This window comes from Eublepharis macularius, chromosome 14, assembly GCF_028583425.1.
Source record: "Eublepharis macularius isolate TG4126 chromosome 14, MPM_Emac_v1.0, whole genome shotgun sequence".
Classification (NCBI taxonomy): Eukaryota; Metazoa; Chordata; class Lepidosauria; order Squamata; family Eublepharidae; genus Eublepharis; species Eublepharis macularius.
The window spans coordinates 7,987,021-8,009,242 of record NC_072803.1 but is presented as its reverse complement, the minus strand read 5'-3'; the positions used below and the strand labels follow the sequence as shown (position 1 = coordinate 8,009,242).

Genomic DNA, 22,222 nt, shown 5'->3' with positions numbered 1-22,222 from the left:
ATGTTTATTTTTTGTATTAATTCTAAACCCTAGTTTTAAATTGTTTTAATCATGTGTTTTAATGCTTTTTAAGATGGGATTTTAGTTTGTTAGGTGCCCTATGAGGGCAGAAAGGCTGTGTTAATAATATTGTAAATAGAATAAAATAAAATAAAATTTTTAAAAAACCAAGGTGGAAGGCATGCGAGACAAGTGAAACCAAACTAAAGATCCTAGCAAGTAACATAATGCACGGGTTATCATTACTATGCATGTAACTACAATATGAGTCAGGGAAAAAAAAAACATTTGGAAAAAAAGAGCTTTTCCAAAATGCTCACAAAGAGAGGTGTGTTCATACTGAATCGATACTGAATCGAGCTAAGGGGAACGTGCCCACAATTAGAAATCTCTACCCACTCAGAGAACTATAATTCCCAGAGTTTCCCTGACAGGACTACTCTTCCTAAGAAAGAAGGAATGACTGTCAACTGCTGCACAGATATACAATGAGAAAAGCAGAAAGACTGCAGAAGAGATGGGGCAGGGGTTGCCAACCTCTGTGGGACCTGGAATTCTTTTGGAATTACAACTTCTCTCCAGATTACAGAAATCAGTTCCCCTGGAAGAAACAGCAGCTTCAAAAGGCAGACTCTGTGGCATCACACACCACACTGAGCTCTCCAAACTCCTCCCTCCTCAGCCATTACCCCTGAATTTCCAGGAATTTCTCAAGATGAAGTTGGCACCCCTAGGTGGGACTGAGGACCAAGCTTCAAGTGACGAATGACACTTGAACAGCAAGTGGATTGAGTGGAGGGCAAGTGAAGAGGGAGAAATACACTTGCCGTTCAACTGTCACTCGTCACTCGTCACTCGCCCACAGATTCCACCTTCCTCCCAAACAAATCCAGAGTTCTGTGACAAGTTGAGATTAAAGATTGGTCTTGAGCCTAAAGACCTGGAACATTTTGGATCTTGTACTATATTGCCGTCATATCCCCTTTTGGCAATTGCTTGTGTATCGGAATATAATTCAGATCTGGTATAAACTGGACAGTCTGCCGTTGAGTGATTTCGCACATGTTGGATAATGCAATACCAATCCTCTTTATAGATGATTTGGAACGGATTTTTTTGTGCGCGGAACAAAAAATCCACCTCAAACGATTGATAAAGTGCATTGAAAGTGCATTATCCAATGTGTGCGGAATCAGCCATTATTGAACAAAAGGAGAAAATGCCTATTTGAGCCATACATACATGAGCTTTTTACTCATATAGGAGGGCTGTGTAAGGAAGTGGCCTCAAAGAGATGCCACTTCCTTACACAGCCCTCCTATATGAGTTAATGGATTCAGTTAATGGATAGGGACTATAGACTTTACTACTGTGTACCGTCTGTTGCTGTAAATATGATCCCGCCCTACGGGATCTTTTGATGTTGAGGGACCTGTGCAATACGTGTGCCATGCAATATGTGCACTGTGTTTCAACTGAATTGTATCATTGTAGATTTTATTGTTATGCTGCCTTGTTTTTATCTTTTATATTGTACTTATCAATGTGATCAGCTCTGAGCCTCTTCACGGGGAGAACGGACTATAAATATATTAAAAAAATCCTACTGGGTAGTTTCTGTGTTGGTTAATATGTCAGTCTTAGAATTGCTTATGCTCTGTTTCAGCATCTCTTCAACTTTGTATTGGATTTTCGCTGTTTTTAAATCTTTGCAAATTTGCACTTATAGACCCTACTATGTTGTTTATTGAAATATCTTCGAAACTGACTGTACTCACTCGCTCTGTGTAACCTCAGTGAGAAAGGCTGACTATAAATAATGCAAATAAAATAAACTTTAAAAACATATGCTGACCTTTTGGGGGGAGGAAATCCCCCAAAGAGAAAAAATTCTGCAACCCGCATGAAATTTGCAAATTAAGCAGATTTGCATATTTATAGTCCCCTCTTAAAACGTACTCACAACCTGTTATTATTTTGGATATCTCCTTTTACTTTTGCTTGTCTTGAGGATGGGCAAGGAGTTTTCCCATAGTCATAGGAAATCTATTCAGGAGTCTCTTTTGGCTTCTGCGATTTCAGCAGGCATTCCTCCCACATGTTTCCAAGCATATATTCACTGCCATATGGGCTAGAAACCTCATTTTTTTAAAAGGATGAAAATGGATGCTCTCAGTGAAGTGAATTTTGTGCCCAACGACACATCCTGTATTTACATGAAATGTGATAGACCCACAGCCAGAGATTATTTTGTCACATCTGCCCTTTCACAAGCTCTTCAAGAGGGGAAATGAAAGCCCCATAGAAGGCAGTAAGAGATGCAGATGTAATTTCAGCAGATAAAGGAATGGGCTGTACCATTCACCCCCATCATTGTGGTTGCTCATCCATCGCTCCCATGACGATTATCAGTTTCTCTCTCGCCTCAGCCAAGGCTTTTGTGTTCTTTTAATACAATCAGATTAGAAAATGAGTAATAAGGGGGGGATTTTATTTACAACCTGCCTCTCTCTCTCCTCCACCTCCCTGCCCCATTCACCATCCTAGAAATGGCCCTTTAACTGGGCAACGACGATTGTGAACTCCCAGCTATTACCTCGAAACCTCACATTTTGCGATATCCAGCGCTGCTCTCTGATATAAATAACTGTTATTACTGCAAAGTGATTTCTCTCCTCCCCTTTCCATTCCATACTTCCAAAGTGTTCCTGCAAGAGATGGCTGGGAAATAGGTTCCATTAATATTACGCTTAAACCTGGTTGCTTTACAGTCTTTAACTCCCATCATTAATCTTCTAATGTACCTTTAAACAAATGTCATTTGTTCCAAATTTCTCTGCTTTCCAGCTCCCAGGTAGCTCTGTCCCTCCCTACCTGTGCCCGTGCCCCAAGCCCCAAGAATTGGGGGCACCTGCATTTGTCTAGCAATTCATCAGCTCCTGTCTGCTAGGGCAGGGTGGGGGAGAGGGCAAGAAGGTTACTTTCCAAGCTGTTTACCAGTAATTAAAAGAAGGAAAGAAGAAATGCCCTTCTCTGGCATGTGGCACTTTTAAGTTCCCGTTTCTTTTGCATGTCACTGCCTTTTCAATTTCATTCCATCACTTCAGGGCGTATTTTAAAGAAAAAAGAAACAATTTATACATTTTAACATCCCAGATGTCCAAGAGCACCTCTGCTAGAAATGAGCTCGCCCTGCTCTACTCAGTTATCGCTCTGAAATGTGTCTCCTGCTTCCAGCTTTCTCTAGAATTCAAATTTAACAAGGAAAATGTTCACAAAATAATTTCTGGAATTGAAATGGGATGGTTGCCCGGCTATCCGCTCATTTACCTCTCTTCCTCCCCCTCCTCTTCCCCTGGATATTGCATACTGATCTGCATAGGTCTACTTTTAATGCAATGCAAAAGCAACACTGCTCTGACTGTATAAATGTACCTGGATTTTTTTTGAGCGACAGTTTTCAGAATAACAGAGTCCAATAGTACCTTTAAGACTATCCAACTTTCTTGTAGCATAAGCTTTTGAGAACCACAGCTCTCTTCGTCAGATCCATCGTGCTAGTGAACTCTTTACTATTTTGCAACTACAGACTAACACGGCTAACTCCTCTGGATCTAGTTTTCAAAATGCATCGATTCTGGTTCTAAAAGACAATCAGCTTGGTCTGAATTCCAAAATTGGGGGTGGGGGGGGGAGTTCAGAAGCGTCCTTGTCCTCAGCTCTGTTTATCTCATTCTTCACTGGTACAGGCAAGAGTGTTACCAGCAGGAGGATGGGGAGGTAATAGACTGTGATTCAGGAACCAATGGTTTCCTTCCTGGGAACAAGCCCCGTCCCTAAAACCACCAATAAAGAAAAAAGTTTTTAGTGCAAGGGCTGCTGTGACATCAGCCATCAGTGGACCAATCCTCTCCCTTTAACCTCCCTTCAAAAAATTCTAAACCCCAACTGGTAAGCTGATCCATACCACAGAGCTCCAACTATCCAATCATTTGATAGGCGTCTTAGGGCCAGCCTAACAGTGCAATCCTATGGTGAGTTACTCCAGTCTAAGCCCATTGAAGTCAATGGGCTTAGACTTGAGTAACTCTCCGTAGGATTGCACCTTTAATGTGAAAGCTTGGCCCTCAGAGACCTTCCAAAGGGCCCAAAACATAGACAATGGAAACAACAGGTTTAACCTAGACTAAATGCTCCAATGCCCTGACCTGAATAGCCCACATGAGCCTCATCTCATCAGATCTCAGAAACGAAGCAGGGTCAGCCTTGGTTAGTGATTGGATGGGAGACCTCCAACGAAGACGACGGTTGCAGAGGCAGGCTATGGTAAACTCCCTCTGTTAATTTCTTGTCCATGAAAACCCCACCAGAGGTTGCCATAAAAGCACTCTCCACCACTAAATGCTCTGATATGCTTCCAAACTCCTTTTCACTGAGGTCTTACTCATGGAAGCAATAGGGAAGATTTTGTCTGTCTCTAAAGAAGAGCGTTCAACCATCTCTACTACAGATTGTTGCTCCTCTTCCAGCATCAAGCAGGTTATAAAAGCTTTGGGTGTGCATGTTCAGGGCTTTTTTTCAGCTGGAACATGGTAGAACGGAGTTCCGGAACCTCTTGAAAATGGTCACATGGCTGGTGGCCCCGGGGGTGGAGATCAGGGGGCGGAGCCACCAGCCATGTGACCATTTTCGCCAAGGGCAACCCACTGAGTTCCACCACCTCTTTTCCCAGGAAAAAAGCCCTGTGCATGTTGATGCCCCTCAGTGCTGTGGTCTGGCCTGGAACCCCTGCAGTACACAGTCTTCCATACCCTTTCCTGCCCTCCAGTTCCAGAATGAAGGATTAATGGCTGGCGTTCCAAGATCAGTTGATCGCTCCAAAGTGTTTACAGAAGTAAATCAAAAAACTGTTACTAAGCAACAAGGACGCCAACAACATCTGTCACAAATCCTCGGGAAACAAATGAACACGTTATCTGCATCTCTTCCAATCTTGACTTTAGTTGCATGTTGACAAGAAGGTGGAACTTCCAGCAGAAATGGTTTATCAGAAAAACAGCGCTTCAGCATCACCTCGTTGACATCCCAACGCTTTATCGAGCGTATTGGCTAAAAAAGCCATCCTTAAGAGCTCCAATTAATAGCTCTTTGGGGAATAGCCAATAATTACCAGGAAAACAATTAGTGACAAGAGACCAGACATCGTTTTAATAAATCAAACAAATAAAGCTGGACTCTTAGTAGACAGATCACATCTGAATAACAATTTCCGCCAAAGCCGGGACAGATTAAGAAGAGTACAAAAACACCAAACCACCTGCAGAATTGCCAAAATGATTATGATATTAGATCAACTCAGGCGATGCAAAGGGCAGCCCGCCTCCTTGACAGCAAACCATCTTTCGTCCTAATTGAAATACACATCAGTGTTTAGCCTTCGAAGGCCTTACTTAAAGATTAATTAAAAATTAAATGCACAAGAGTCCGGTAGCACCTATAAGACTAACAACATTTGCGGTCTGGCACGAGTTTTCATGAGTCACAGGCTGCTACAGACAGACTAACATGGCTACCCATCTTAAAAATTAAAAATAACGCCGTCAAAGGTTTGTGCGACGGTTCGCAAATTTCTGGATTGACAAATGGATTTGATATCCAGTCTAAATTTCTAGAAAACTTCACATAAAGGAGAGGGTTGCTGTAAACCAGCCTGGAGGAATTTCTCCCCCTGGATCCATTCAGACCACATCGCACACCGCTCGCTGTCTGGCTCGATCAATATCAGTCTGAATCAGGCCTGACACTGGCATTGGTCGGAGACGGGAGAAATGGATGCACCTGTGAACATGTTGTGGAAGGGAAGAAAAATGTGCAGATTTGCAGTCAACTAGTTAACTAGTCCAACCCTGGGGCAGGGAGGGAGAAGAGCTGAGGACTGGTGCATACAGTTATAGTAACAGAACGATTTGTACGTGGTTGATTCATGTGTGTGTTATTATGTGCCGTCTAGTCGCCTCTGACGTATGGCAGCCCAATGAATGAAAGACCTCCAAAACGTCCTATCATTAACAGACTTGCTCAGATCTTGAAAACTGGAGGACATGGCTTCTTTTCTTGAGTCCAGCCATCTCGTTTTAGGTCTTCCACTTTTCCTACTGCCTTCTACTTTTCTTAGCATGACTGTCTCTCATGAGAAGACCAGACTCACTGGTTGATTCCTAGATACATAAATATCATTCAAGATCATGGGTTCAGAGTTGGGGGTATGGAAAACAAGTTGTACAAGAAAAGGAACTGGACCTGCTTGGACCAGGGAGAAGAAGACTCAGAGGGGACATAGTTACCCTCTTCAAATACCTGAAAGGCTGTCCCATGGAAGAGGCAAAAGACTCACTTTGCTCCAAAGGGCAAGACTTAGTTCTCATGGCCCCTTCTTACATGCCTAGAGTAATGCCGATTGCCACCTTGGGGTCAGGAAGCAATTTTCTCCAGGCCAGTTTGGATAGGGATCCTGATGATGTTTTGCCATCTTCTGGGCATGGAGCAGGGGTCACTGGGCGTGTATGTGGCGGGGAGGTATGTGGGGAGGAGGTGAATTTCCTGCATAGGTAGGGGGTTGGTCTAAATGACCCTGGAGATCCCTTTCAACCCTATGATTCTATGATTTAACACATGTAAGTTGCAGGAGGGCAGATTTGGGCTGAACATTAGGAGAAACTTCCTAATGGTAAAGAGTTTTTCGATAATGGAACCAGTTACCAAGAGGCGAGTGGGCTCTCCCTCACTGGAGGTATTTGAGGCTGGATATTCATCTTTTGCAAGTGCTTTAGGTTTGGATTTCCTCCATTGTGCAGGAAGTGGGACCAGCTGGTCTAGAAGGCCCCTTGCAGGAATCTAACATCTGAATAGGGTGCTCAGGTATAATCGAGATCTAAGTGCGGGACCGCTTCTCCTTATATACACCCCGGAGGATGCTTGGATCAGCACAAAAACAATTCTTGGTGGTCTCTAGCCCTAGGGGGGCCCACCTGGCCTCAACCAGACTCAGAGTCTTTTTGGTCCTGGCTCCAACTTGGTGGAACTCTCTGTCTATTGAAATGAGGGCCCGGCAGGATTTGCTATCTTTCCACCGGGCCTGTAAGACACAGATGTTCTGCCAGGCATATGGTTGAGGCTAGGCCATGCCTCCGCCGGCCTTGTAGTAGGAGGAGATGAATGATTTAAACCTCCTCATCAGATCTGTCCACCACCCTGTTTTTAATTAGCTAAGCAGTGATTGCCGCCATCTGGGAAATTATTTATTATTGTTTTTTGTATTATAATTGACTGAGATTTTATAATGCTTTTAATGATTTTTATGTTTTAATGATTGTATGTAATTATGTTACTGTGTTTTTAAATGATGTGATCTGCCCTGAGCCCACTTGCGGAGAGGGAAGAATAGAAATTCAATAAAATAAATAAAAATAAATATTTTAAATAAATTAAAATGGGAAATACTACACTGAAGAGTCATGAGAAGTGATTGCTGGTTGGTATGAAAACCCTCTTTGTGCTTCTGATTGATGTTTTTCATGGACAATCACAAAAACAATGGTGTATGTTTGCACAGCACTTTGACACGTTCCACTTTACTTACAGCAAAATAATCCTTCAAGCAACCCTGTAAGGTAGGTCAGTATTATTGACAACTGAGAATAAGAGAATGGCTTACTTGAGTTCCCCTAGTTAATTTATGGCAGAAGCAAGATTTGAACTGAGGGCTTCTTGAGTCATAGGGCCAAACAAACAGGGGGGAAAGGCCAAGGCTATCTCCCAGCACTGGAATTCAGAGGTTTGCTGCATCTTTAGATGAAACTCCCTTCAGTCACCATGGCTAGCAGCTATTGATGGACCTCACCTTCACGCATCTGTCTAGCCCTAGTTCAGTCTCCTGGCCCTACACTACAGCAGCTCTAAAATTCATGCAACCTTCAGGTGATGAGAAGGTTTGTATGACCTACTATAACAACAACAACAACAACAACAACAGTGCTTATGCCGTTCTTCTAGACAGATTACTGCCCCATTCACAGAAGTGAACAAAGTCAGTGTTATTATTATCCCCACTAGCAACCAAGCCTGTTGAGTAAACAGCGGGCTATGGAAAACTGCCGCTGGATGACCGCACCACTGCGCCGAATGTTCCTGGGCCTCTGGAGGGCCAGGCCACTACACTGCACCTTCCCACTTCTGTGCTGGGCCTTCCTGGGTTTCTGGAGGCCCAGAGGAGGCTGCCATGGTGGCAGGAAGGCAAGCTATGTTGCCAACGACTCACTTTTTATCCATGTGGAGCAGTCTGCAAGTGTGCCTGCTTGGGGATAAAAAGTGAATCATTGCCAATACAGCTTGCCTTTTATATAGTAGGATAATACAGCAGGGGAGCTGGGCTGAGAGGAGGGGCTTATCTAAGGCCACCGGCTGAGCTCATGGCAGGAGTGGAAGTCGAACCAGCAGAGTGCTGGCTCACAACCCAACCACTTAACCACTATGCTATAGCAGCTTTCATAATAACTGTGCTTATATGCTGCTCTTCTAGACAGATTAGTGTCCCACACAGAGTGGGGAACAAAGTCAGTATTATTATTATCCCCACAATGCAGCCAGGGAGCTGGGCTGAGAAGAGGGGCTTATCCAAGGCCACCTGCTGAGCTCATGACAGAAGTGGGAGTCGAACTGGCAGATTGCTGATTCACAGCCCAACCACTTAACCACTATGCTACAGCAGCTTTATATACAGCAGCTCTGTATTCTCCTAAAAGGGCCATTCTGAGTGTCAACAGCCCCTCTCTCTCCTCTTTGCCAGCAGACAGCCTCAAGGAAGCGGGTGGCTCTTTGCCATCAGGTGTTATTAGGTGGATGAATCACTGATTTACAGTCTTCTCTTTTTCTCCTCCTGGTTTGAGTGCTGAATCAATTGCACCAGCAGCATTCTGGCAAGGGATCAGAAATACTTTGTTCCTTTCTCTCTTTTGCCTAGTTCCCAACCTCTGGATTTCAGATCCAAGGATATTCCCTCCCCGTTTCTTGCTCATTTTGTATCTGTTCCAGAATATAAAAAAAAAAATCAAAGAAGCCTGCCAGTACCATTATTTCTTTGGAAAGAGTTTCTGCTGAACTGCTCCAGTCTATCAAAGTCTAACCTCTTGCTGCAAAATGCTTGACCATGAGGCTCGATGCTCTTGATTAAAGGTCTAATGAGGAAACGGGATCATTGAAATGAAGTGGAAATTGGTGCACCAGATGGATAGGCTGGCCATTTTGATATCCAAATCACAGTGTTGAAATGGCTTGTTCTGTAGTTTGGGGAGAAAATCAGGCCCAAAATGGACTAATAACTAAAAACTTTGCCTGCTCATCCTAGTTATACAGTTGCCAGACTCAGACCCTATTACCTTTAAAGGTATATCTGCATTTCAAATGTATAGCTAGTGGAACAGCCCTTTCTCTTCCTAGAGGCTCCCGGGAGCTGTCATCTACTAAGAAATCATAGGACACATACCAAACTTCAGTACCCAAAGTGCCTTGGGGGAAGTCATGACAATTTAACTGGTATAAAGCCAGTACAGGTAAACCTGAAAGTAAACAGACCCACTTTTGGCTTTCTATTTGTGTCTGTGTGATATGTGCCGTCAAGTTGCCTCTGACCTATGGCGATCCTATGAAGGAAAGACTTCCAAAACACCCTATCATTAACAGACTTGCTCAGATCCTGCAAACTGGAGGACGTGGCTTCTTTGATTGTCAAGCCCTCTCATTTTAGGTCTTCCGCTTTTCCTACTGCCTTCCGCTTTTCCTAGCATTCTTGACTTTTCCAAAGAATCTTGTCTTCTCATGATGTGAACAAAGTACAATAGCCTTAGTTTTGACATTTTAGTTTCTAGAGAGAATTCAGGCTTGATTTGATCAAGTACTCACTTATTTGTCTTTTTGGCCATTCATAGTATCCTATCCACAAAACTCTCCTCTAGCACCAGGGGCGGCGCAAGGGTTTGCCACGCTCACGGCCGGGCAGGCCGGGCCCCCGCACGCGCGCATGAGCGCGTGTGCACACCGGCCTGCACGATGACATCACGCGTGATGTCATCATGGGAGCGCACGCGCGCCGCCAGCCTGATTGCTGCGGTGGGCGGCCTCCGAGCTCTTCCGCTCGGTTGCCTGCGCCGCCGCAGATGCCTGCCCGCGGTGGCTGCGCCTGGCCGGGGGCTTGTGCTGGCGGCGGCAGCGGCGCGGGGTAGAAGGGATAGGAGGCTGGTGCTTTGTGGTGTGCGCTCCCGCCCGCCGCGCCTCCTCCGGCGCTCCCTCCGGCACCCCACGCCTGCGGCCACCGCCTACCTGGCCTTAATAGGCGCACCGGTCCTGTCTAGCACCACATTTCAAATGAATCCATTTTCTTCCTGTCAGCTTTCTTCAGTGTCCAACTTTCACATCCATATACGGCAATGGGGAATACCATAGTTTGGATTATCTTGGTTCCCAGAGAGACATCTTTATCTTTAAGGATCTTTTCTGGTTCCCTCACAGCTGCTCTTCCAAGTCTCCATCTTCTTCTGATTTCTTCATTGCAGTCTCCATTGCGGTTGATGACTGAGGAATAGAAGGAATCTTGAAGGAATAGAAAATCTTGAACAATTTCAATTTTCTCATTGTCAATTTTAAAATGTTGTAATTCCTCAGTAGGCTTTCTATTTAATGCCTTCTAAAATCAAACCATTTCAACCATGGCAACGTGTCCTAAAAATTCAAATTTCAAGGTAAAGATTCACCTTCAAAAGGCAAATCCCTATGCTGTGAAATTTCGCATTTGAATTTTCCAATATATATATTCTCAAATTCTCAATATATATATATATTCTCAAATATGTATGTATATATATATATATTCTCAAATTAGGAAAGAGAGAGAGGAAGGCAGGCATTGTACGATGGCATACATGGAACAAATGCTGCCCTCGTTGATAAAGAGGGCAGCAATCCCAGTACAGTTTGAAGCTCTGTGCCAGCCGGCCGGAAACATGCAACTCACCTAACTTGGTATTGGCAGAAGGAGCTTTAAATCAATTAGTGGGCCTATTTAGCACTAAGGCTGTAAGACACCCACAGAGTGGCTCATTTTATAAATGGGAAATGGCTTTCAGGGTTTAGATGGCCTGTGGCCTAAGCGGCTGTCGTTGAACTGCCATCAGTAGAGCCTGTACTCTTTTTAAAAAAAATATTTTTTATTGTTTTCCAACAAACATGAGACAGTTATCATTTTAATTGTCGATATCTATTATCTATTTCTTTTATCTCTTATATTCCACCTTATTACATCAATTGTGAGCTCTATTATGTCATTATACAGTTAATCTTAGTATCATATTTATGTTTACTGGTTATTGTTGTTTGTCATCCGTTTGTAGAACAGTTCCCATGGTACAGAAAAATCTTCTTCCATCTGCCCTTTCATTAACAATGTTAATTTATCCATTTCCACCGTCTCTATTACCTTCGTTATTAATTCTTCTTGTTGGGGGACTCTTTGTTGTTTCCAATAGGTTGCTAATAAGATTCTAGCCGCTGTTACTATATGGATTACTAAGTGTTCTTGCTCTCTCTTCATATCCAACTTACAGTTTAATAAAAAAAATCTCTGGTTTCAAAGGAATTGTTATCTGTAGGATATTTTGTAATAACTTATGTACCATTACCCAGTATCTATGTACTTCTTTGCAGGATCACCACATATAGAAAAATGTCCCTATACCTTCTTTACATTTCCAACACTTATTTGACATATTTTTAAACATTTTAGCCAGTCTAACGGGCATTAGATACCATCTATGGAACATCTAGTAGAGCTTGTACTCTTGAGGGACCCATAATAGGTACAAACTGTCCCGTTTTCGTTCTCTCTCTCTGTTTCCACACATTGGCAGTGTGAGCTTTTTCATTCCATCCATTTTCTTCACTGGTCTTTCCGGATTCATTCTTTTCATGCCACTGACATGCAATGGATGAAAAATAAATGTTAAAAATGTCATTAATTTAATGGGGGGTGGGGATTATGCTTGAGAAAAGTGAAGACGGTACAGAAATAAAGGCCCAAGTTATGCATCATTTTATATTTCTTTGCCAAAAAAAAATACTCAGATTTTGTACTTTACTAGCACTTAGTATTTCAACTCTCTACTTCTTAAATATTTCAATGGAAATTGAATTGATTATGGCTTGCTATTGTATTGTTAGTATGTTGATTAAGTTGTTGTTTATAAAATATTTAGAACATTAAATTAAAAGTGTATTGTTGAAGGCTTTCACGGCCGGAGAACGATGGTTGTTGTGGGTTTTCCGGGCTGTATTGCCGTGGTCTTGGCATTGTAGTTCCTGACGTTTCGCCAGCAGCTGTGGCTGGCATCTTCAGAGGTGTAGCACCAAAAGACAGAGATCTCTCAGTGTCACAGTGTGGAAAAGATGTTGGCAGGTCATTTGTATCTACTCAGGAGGGGTGGGGTTGAGCTGAGTCATCCTGTAAGAGTTTCCCAGGGTGTGGAATGCTAATGGCGGGAGGCTTCACTGTATCCTGAGGAGGTTCTTTTGCATATGGATTGGTGCTTGATGTGCTAATCTTCTCTGCAGGGCTATTGTCGAGTATAGAGTGTTTTGTTAGCCTGGTGTTTTTCAGAACTGGAAACCAAGCTCTGTTCATTCTTAAGGTTTCTTCTTTTCTGTTGAAGTTTTGCTTATGCTTGTGAATTTCAATGGCTTCCCTGTGCAGTCTGACAAAGTAGTTGGTAGTGTTGTCCAGTATTTTGGTGTCCTGGAATAAGATACTGTGCCCTGTTTGAGTTAGGCTATGTTCAGCCACTGCTGATTTTTCAGGTTGTCCAAGTCTGCAGTGTCTTTCATGTTCTTTTATTCTTGTCTGGATGCTACGCTTTGTGGTCCCGATGTAAACTTGTCCACAGCTGCAGGGTATACGGTATACTCCTGCAGAGGTGAGGGGGTCTCTGCTGTCTTTTGCTGATCGTAGCATCTGTTGTATTTTTCGGGTGGGTCTGAATACTGCTTGAAGGTTATGCTTTTTCATAAGCTTTCCCATCTGATCAGTAATTCCTTTGATTCCTTCACCCAGCTGGGATCAGGTGAGGAGCAGGTGGCAATGCCCGCCCCCCACTTTCACCCAGCATGGATCAGGAAGAGAAACAACTATTCCTTTTTAACCAGAGGTGCCTGTAATTGAACCCGAGACTTTCGGCATGCAAAGCAGAGGCTCTTCCACTGAGTGATGTCCTCTCATTTCCTTCACCCATTGGGCTCGTATTTCATGCCCCTGGCAATGTTTTGCCATATCTGTGCTCTTCCAGTGGTATTGATAGAATACTCTACTGCTGAGCAGGTGTAATGCCCGCAATTTTATTTCCTCCATGTATTTAATTAGAGCCTTGAATATATATTGCTTACTTAAAAAAAAAATCATGACCTTTCTGGTCTGAAGTAGGATATTGGGTTCTGCTAGGAGAGCCAGGATGAATTAGGGTTTCAAGAAATAAAATAAAGAAGAGCTGACAAGCTAAGGTGATCCTCAAAAATATGAGGAGGTCACCTTTGAAAGCATCAAGGAGAAGAGCTGTTCTGTCGCTGTGCTTAAGTTCTAAGATGATGATGATGATGACGACGACGACGACGATAACAACAACAACAACAACAACAACAACAACAACAACAACAACAACAACAACAACAACTGTGCTGATATACCACTCTTCTAGACAGATTAGTGTCTCACCCAGCGTGGTGAATGAATTAGTGTTATTATTATCCCCACAATACAGCTGGGGAGCTGAGGCTGAGAGGAGTGGCTTACTACCCAAGGCCACCTACTGAGCTCATGGCAGCAGTGGGGTTCAAACCAGCCGAGTGATGATTCACAGCCCGACCACTTAACCTAGGCCACCTCCTGAGCTCATGGCAGTAGTGGGATTTGAACCAGTAAAGTGCTGATTTGCAGCTGAACCACTTAACCACTGAGCTACAGCAGCCTTCTTCTATATCAAAGGATGGCCCTGGCCTGGATAGCTCAGGTGAACCTGATCTCATCAGATCTCAGAAGGTAAGCAGGGTCAGTCTTGGTTAATAATCGAAAGACCAGGGTTGCTATGCAGAGGCAGGCAATGGCAAACCACCTCTGTTAGTTGCCGTAAACCAGCTATGACTTGACGGCACTCCCCATCACCACCATATCAAAGGATGAGCAAGCGTTCCCTTTTCACTTCTTTTTATATTATCTTCTTGCCAACAGTTTTGGTCTTCTGCTTTTGGCTGATGTTTTTGCAGGCTCATTTGTCTTGCCTACGCATGTCATACTGTTTTTATACACAATTGATACAGTATTTATATGGGCATTGTAGCCATTTATATGTATGATATACATACAATGCTGATTTATTGATGCAGAAATAATGTTGAAAAATGTGTACATTTTACAGGGAAAATTTGCTGCTAGGAAACAGAAAATGGCATGAAAATAAAGAGTCATGGATTCACTTTGCACAACCGAATAAACATGGGGATTTTCATGTCTCAAGAAGCAAGGATTGAAAATTCAAAATCAGCTCTACTTGTATCTCATATCAGCTTGGAACAATGTTAGATTTTGCCATTCTTCTTCCAGTCCAGTCTGGACCTCTTCCTCAGGCATTTTGGTACTGAAAACATACCAAAAGACTTGCCAGACAGGGTCACAGTGATCCAAGGAGGAGGTCCTGACTAGTAAAATTTTGACAGTCAGCTGGCAAGACCAGATGCCCCATGTACTTGCTAACAAAAGGTCAGCAAAGACTGTGATAAGCCCGAACTAGTGTGTTTTTCATATTCAGTCCATGTGAAACCCAGTGGCTTCAAAAGAGTCCACTGAGTTAAGCATATTTAAATCCATTGAAATCAATGATTACCGCTGCAACTGTAATTACAGGGCAACATAAGGAAGTCGGGGCAAGAGATTCTGAAAATGCAGCCACTTCTGACAAAACAGATCTTTGCAAGAGCTCTTCAGTGCATGCTGCAAAATGAGATACTCCTCAAGAGGCCAGCTCATCCTCAAGACATGCTTATTGTTCAGCCACCACATCAGACAATCTGTTTTGATGAGTTATACAGTTATGAAAGATTCTCTTTTTTTTTAGTGGACATGGAAACCCTTGGCATAGCAATATAGGATATGCCCATATTTCACACTTGGCGTCTCATTGTTTTACTGAGAATTCTATGGCGGCAGAGAACAAAGGAAGCCCAGGAATTTGGGGAGGTGACATCCACGAGTAACTATCTTGTTTCCATCCATGTAGAGAGGTGATGCATCCTATTAAGCTCTGCTTTGGAATCTGGGGGACCTTGAGTGTTCTTGGAAATTAGCAGAGGAATTCCTCCTGAGAAAATCAATAATAGCAGATGAGCTACCCTGAAAGGCTCTTTTCTCAGATAGGAGGGCGGTATTGTAGGGAGGGGGTCTCAGATGCTTCGCTAATGAGTTAGGGACCATAGACTTCACCGTTATGCTGCCTTACATATTATCTGCTTAAATATGTACTCGTATATACTACCTGTGCCTCATGTTATCTAGTGTCAGTCCTAGAATTGATTATGTTCTGTTTCAGCAATTCTTCAACCCCATATTGGATCCTTGCTAATGCCAAGTCTTTGTAAATTTGTATTCATTTACCCTGTAGCGTTGTTTCTGGAAATGTCCTTGACACTGTACGGAAATGCCTGCCCTGTCCTTGCTACTGATTATACTAATCTTACACTATGTAATCTGCCTTGAGTCTCAGTGAGAAAAGCGGACTATAAATGACACAAATAATAATAATAATAATAATAATAAAGACATCTTGTCTACCACTTATGACCTTCCCTTAGGGTTGCCAGCATCCAGGTGGGGCTGGAGATCTCCTGAAATTTCAATTGATCTCCAGGTGACAGCGATCAGTTCCCCTGGAAAGCATGGCTGCTTTAGAGGGTGGAGTCTATGGCATTATACTCTGCTGAGGTCCCTTCCCTCCACAAACCCCTCTCCAGACTCTGCCTCCCAAATCTCCAGGCATTTCCCAACCTGGAGCAGGCAACTCTACCTTCCCCAGTAATGTATAGCTGCAGGGGGAGTGTTGGGATGTGGTTGAGGTCTTCGTTCATGTCACACACCATTGCCTCTTGGGAACTCAGTGTTCCCCTGGAACTCGACTCACATTCCTCGTGGCGGACATATAGGGTTTCTTCTGAAAACTGGTTGGTGGGGAAAGAGTTCTCTGAAGGATGGGCATTTCAAAAAATGCAGCCATAAGCTAAAGCTTCTACCTTTCAACATTCCAAATGCACAGCCAAAATCAATCGCTCTTCACGTTGCTGCACCAGCGATCGACTAGCTGAGGTTGTGACAAGAATAACAGCAACTGAAGGGTCCTTTATTACCTCATTTTTTTTCCAACACACACACACACAAAAGATAAAGAGACAACAGATAACAAATAGCATCTGTTCTTCATTGCTGGCATCAGTTGCTGTGTCTAGACAGATATGTAAAATATAAAAATATTGCCTCGAGTTTCATTCAGAATTTCATCACACATTGTTCCAACGGCAGATAACACAATTTCAGTCTAAGGTTGGCCTGATAAATGAGTCTTTTGAGGGAAAAAACACTTCAGTCCTTTTTCTATGAAGCCACCCCACTGAATATTTTGCCTTTAACAAACCCCTTAGTTCTATATTTTATTTTAGTACACTTATATGCCATTTTTCTAGGCCAAGCATGCCCAAAGTGGCTCACAGAAGACAAAAGGACATAAACACAATAATTATAATCTTCTATGGGCAGGGGAAATACAGGTATATGAAATACCTATTCTATAGATGAAAAGCAGCGAGACACGTGTAAGATTTCTCCAATGGTTCATAAATTCTTTCCTTTAAAACAAAACGCATTCTAAAGTTCATTGTTCGACAACAGCAACTCTGGAAAGAATCAGATTTACTGGGCAAAATCAGATTTACACTATGAAAATCACATCAAGCAACATGTGATGGGCAACTCTACACAATACAATTGTGGTCCAGCATTATGTTGGCCTTTCTTGAGGTAAACAGACATCTCATGTATGCATGCAACCCACAGCTGGGAACCCTGACAGGACTATACTTGTTTAAAGACAAAGGTTTTCAAATTGGTATTTAACTCCATCTAAGCTTAAATCAATCTTTAAAACCGTTAGCCCAAACTGCTGGAGGAAATGTAAAATGAAAGGAACTCCCTACCATATTTGGTGGGACAGTCTGGTCATTCAGGTCTTTTGGAGGGAAATTTATGAGGAGATTTTAAAAATTGTTGAAGTTCTTTTTCCTTATAATGTTAAAGTGTTGTTGTTTGATATTTGGCATGATTGTAGGTTGATAAAAGAATATATAGTTTTGATTTCAATATTGTTGGCAGCGGCAAGGTTGTTAATAACTAAACATTGGAAATCAACCTACGAAGATGCAATGGTATAATAAAATATAGGAGATGTATGTAATGTGTAGAATAACAAACAATTCTCTTTTTTGAGGAAGACGTTATAAATATGTGGAAAGCTAGTCATGAAGAGGGGCAGAATATGGTGACAGAATATCTCAAGCGTAATAATATTATCCCAGATAGGAAGGACTATGACGTGTTTCTGAATTAATTTAATTTAAAATGTTATTTCCCCTTCGCTCCACCATGATTATAAATAATTAAGTTCTTAATTTTAACTTTTCAGTTTTAAATCTTTATGATATTATGTGTATTAGAGTTTTGTATATTTTGTATATTTTCTTCTGGTTAATTAATACATTTATTTTAAAAAAAAATAAAGACAAACACACGATGCATACATGACAACCGTACAAGAAATTCTCCATCATTACATCCCACCTCTCTACTGAAAAGGCTGCCGAGGTGGTTCAAAAGAGTTTTCCTAAGATATGACTTGCTGTGAGCTTGCCCTGGAAGAAATGTGGAGGGAGGAGGCGAGATGAACAACAACCCAAAAAAGCCACATATTGGCTGGTAAAACATTGGATTATGATTCTTTCTCTTTCTCTCTGCAATGTGCTAGGGTCCTTGTTGATGTTGTGCCCCTCAAGCTCAATTGAGCCATTACCTGAAGATCCAAGGCAGCCCAGGCAAGGTTCCACCTTGATGGAGCAATGGTGCATGGAGAAAAGTTGGTTAGCTTCTTTCTCCTCTGGTCTATTTCCAGCTCAGCTTAATCCCCCCTATGTTGCTTTTTTACCAAGTGTAGGGAAAGTTACAGGGCCTCTATATCTTCCCTTGCCCTCCCCACCCACGACAGAAAAAAACAGTTTGGGAAGGGAGCTTTTGAGTGGAGGTAGACTGGAGGAGTAAGGTCACTCCAAAATTCTACTGAAGCTAATGTTAACTAATCAAAACTCAACATGGCCTCAGCCATAGGTTTCCCCGATAGGGCAAACAGCAGCTCTCCAGGGCTATTTCAGGCTGGGGAAATGATACAGAGGGGCAGGGCTTTTTTTTTAGGGGGAACGCGGGGGAACGGAGTTCCGGAACCTCTTGAAAACGGTCACATGGCTGGTGGCCCCGCCCCCTGATCTCCAGACAGAGGGGAGTTTAGACTGCCCTCAGCGGCGCAGAGGGCAATCTCAACTCCCCTCTGTCTGGAGATCAGGGGGCGGGGCCACCAGCCATGTGACCATTTTCTCCGAGGGCAACCCACTGAGTTCCACCACCTCTTTTCCCAGAGAAAAAGCCCTGCAGAGGGGAAAGCTTAAGCTCCCTGCCTCTGTGCACTATGGACTTAATCTAGATTGAGTATGTAAAGTGCAGAATTCTCAGGCCACATCTGTCAACCCATCCCAGGCCATACCCAGGAAAATAAAGAGTTTAGGCCCTCCATAGGTTTCTGACCAGCACTAAACACTGTTCTAACTATTTGCTTGCAACATCCTCCTTCCAGGGTCCTGACGCCTTCATTGCCACCTGTAACCTCTGGTCTACAAGGTGTGCTTCTCCCCTCCCAGCGATGCCTGACTGAGAACTCTTGCAGCTTTCCATCGGGAAACCTAGTGTGCTCCGCAACCCCTACCACCATCATAAACATTGGGCAATGTCTCTTTTGGCTTGGGTATTAAACAGGAGACTGAACCCTCCTATTTCTAGCAGGATTCCTTGAGCGGACTGCACTGTTCTACAAAACAAAGTTCTTCCAACTTGCACTCCAAACCCTCGCCACTAATCCAGAAATTAGAATGGTAAGAATAAAGGGAAATTGAAATTGGTTCAGCTTCTGGCCATGCCAAACACTCTGCTCCCTGATACTATGCCACGTAGTTTGAATCTCTGTTTGCTGCTGGCTGCTCTTCCGTATGTTCTGCATTTCTGGGTATCGGTGGCCGTCTGCTGTTTGAATGCTGGCTTTGGATGCCATCCACTGGTCTCGCGCCTGGTCTCGCGCAGTTACGGCTGTTAGATGCACTTGCCTGTCTTGCAAACGCCCTCGTTGACAACCTGTTCTTTGCTTCTGTGCTCCAGGCTGAGTGCTGTCTATCAAAATCCACTTGAGTGAGCATCCAAATGAGGGACAGACACATCCAAAGTGCTGCATGGACATCTGCCTCTGAACACAAAGATAATCACAAACATGTTTCCGGAGTTATCACCAATGACTTAGTCCTATAAAGAGAGTCATTCCTTGAAGGTTCTTTCTTTGAAGTCTTTCTCCTGAAGGTCAAGAAGGTAGTGAAACCAAGAATGAAAGAAGGGACTCACAGCAATTCAGCCATTGCACGGCAAAACTTGATTCATAATGTTCATCCCAGTTTTGTCAAGTTTGTTAAATGCTGGCAGCATCTACCATACTCATGCCGGAGGGCTGCGGGGCTGGGCCTGGATGTTATGATCATCTGTAGAGTTGTGCTGTAAGCTGTTTCTTCACTCTCACGGGATATGAACCTGTTTGTTCCTGAACTTATCTCTCCTAGGCTATGCTTGCTCCTAGCCTCTGAGACAAGAGCCCACATAACCTTGCAACCCTGCATAGATGTTTTCCAGCAGAATTAGCCAGCCTCTAGGGAAGGGGGGGGGGAATGCTAGCCTGTGAATGTTATATGTTCTTGATACTTGCTTGTACCTGTTTCCTGACAAAGAATCCAGTAAGATCATGATACTAGCAACTTTTCAATAAAGCCTTTACTAACCATAGTGGAGTTTTTTGGAAAGTCACTTGGCAGATCTTTACAATGTTGACTTTTTCCACCATATCCAAGGATAGACAACACTGGTGGTAATGGTGCAGCAGTCCCTCACTCACCACCTCTGGAAGGGGATGTTGGATACCCTGAGAACAGAAGCCCAGGGCAGGGAGCTCAGAGCATTAGCTCCTAAAAGGACCAGCCAGAGTCTGAGCTGACCTAGTCTCTCCCATCCCCAGGGGCTAACCAATGGATTTGAGCTCTTTGGGCCGAGGAGCTCATGATATCAACTTCTAGCGCTGCCATGTGCAGCCTATGAGAATCTTCTACTGTGGTTTTGTATTTCAATTATTTTATTTGGTACTCTGACCTGAATAGCCCAGGAAAGCCTGATCTTGTCAGATCTCAGAAGCTAAGCAGAACTGGCCTTGGTTTGTAATTGATGATGATGATGATGATGATGATGATGATGATGATGATCAGGGGCCATTTCATAGAAAAAGAGCTGGAGGAACTCATTAGCATAATTCATTCGCATAACTCATCAGCATATGCCACACCCCTTGACATCACCAGAAGTGTGTCATTAGCATAAGTGATTTGCATATGCCACACCCCCTGACATCACCTATCCTGGCTGTTTTGGACTCAATCTTGGCCATTCAGGGCCGAAATTGGGCCCAAAATGGCAAAAAGGGGCTGAAAATGGCTGAAAAGGGGCCCAAAATGGTCAGGATCGGGCCACTGCTGAGTGGGAGAGTGATCAGAGACCCGATCTGGGCTGTTTCAGCCCCAATCCAGGCTGAAATGGGCCCAAAATGGCCAAGAGTCAGGTGGGCGGGGCTACCTGACATGTGACCTCTTTGGGGAACTGCCGGAACTGCGTTCCTGCGCGTTCCCCCTCAAAATGAGCCCTGATGATGATGATGATGATGATGATAACATTCGATTTATGTACTGCCCATCAGGATGACTTAACACCCACTCACCCAATTGAATGGGAGACCTCCAAGGAAGATCAAGGTTGCCATGCCGAAACAGGCAATGGCAAACCACCTCGGTTAGTCTCCTGCATTGAAAACCCCAGCAAGAGTTTCTATAAGTCAGCTAGGACTTGACGACACTTTCTACCATCATTTTATTTTGTAAACCACACTGAGTTCAGCAAGTAATAAATAAATGGCAGATCATAATCATTAGCACAGCAGCAACCCCCCCCCCCCCACTAAGGTTGAGTAAGGTGGCCTGTATATTAAAAGATGCCCTGCAATACAGGGGTGGAATACAGGGGTACAAAGAATGGAACTAGCAATTATGTAACTGAAAACAGTATTGATATTGTCAGTTGATGGTGAAGGCATGTGTCAACGGAGGTGGGATGGTATCTTTTGTATATATCTGTATTGTAACCTGTTTATTTTAATACATTTATTAATTTAAAAAAACAGATGACACACCGCTGAGTTATTCTCAACGACAGCCCTCCCTGTTCTTCACGTTTTGCCACCGTACAATTATTTATGACTGTTTGCATGGTACAATCGATGAACACAGATGTTTTATGGCACTACACAAACAAATGGACAGGCCCCTGCCCCCAAGGAACATGCAATCAGAAAACATTGTTAGTTAGATCCTGAAGGAACGGCAAGCGTGACACCACCCCGGTTAAAAACATCCCTCTCAAAATGCAGCCAGGATTTCTGCCATACTTTAAAAGCTTCCCATTCTTGCTCCAATGTTTTCCATACGACCCTCATGAACCTTCCAGACAAGGCTCCTTGCCAGGTTATATATTTTCCAATAACGAAGACAAATGATAATGTAGGATTTCGCAGTCCGGGCACAGCTGCTGTTAATGTGCTCCTATTTACAACAAATACGGGACGGTCTGACAATAATTTTTAAATGTCTGCTTTATTGCCTTTTGGAGCCCTCCCATATTCTGTCCCTTAAGAGG

General features: G+C 43.3%; 1 protein-coding gene across 1 annotated transcript in view; it reads right to left on the bottom strand.

The window, feature by feature from the left end:
- GRIK4 (glutamate ionotropic receptor kainate type subunit 4) overlaps positions 1-22,222 on the bottom strand; it is a 363,935-nt gene that overhangs the window by 241,666 nt on the left and 100,047 nt on the right. The gene's annotated exons all lie outside the window — the stretch shown is intronic.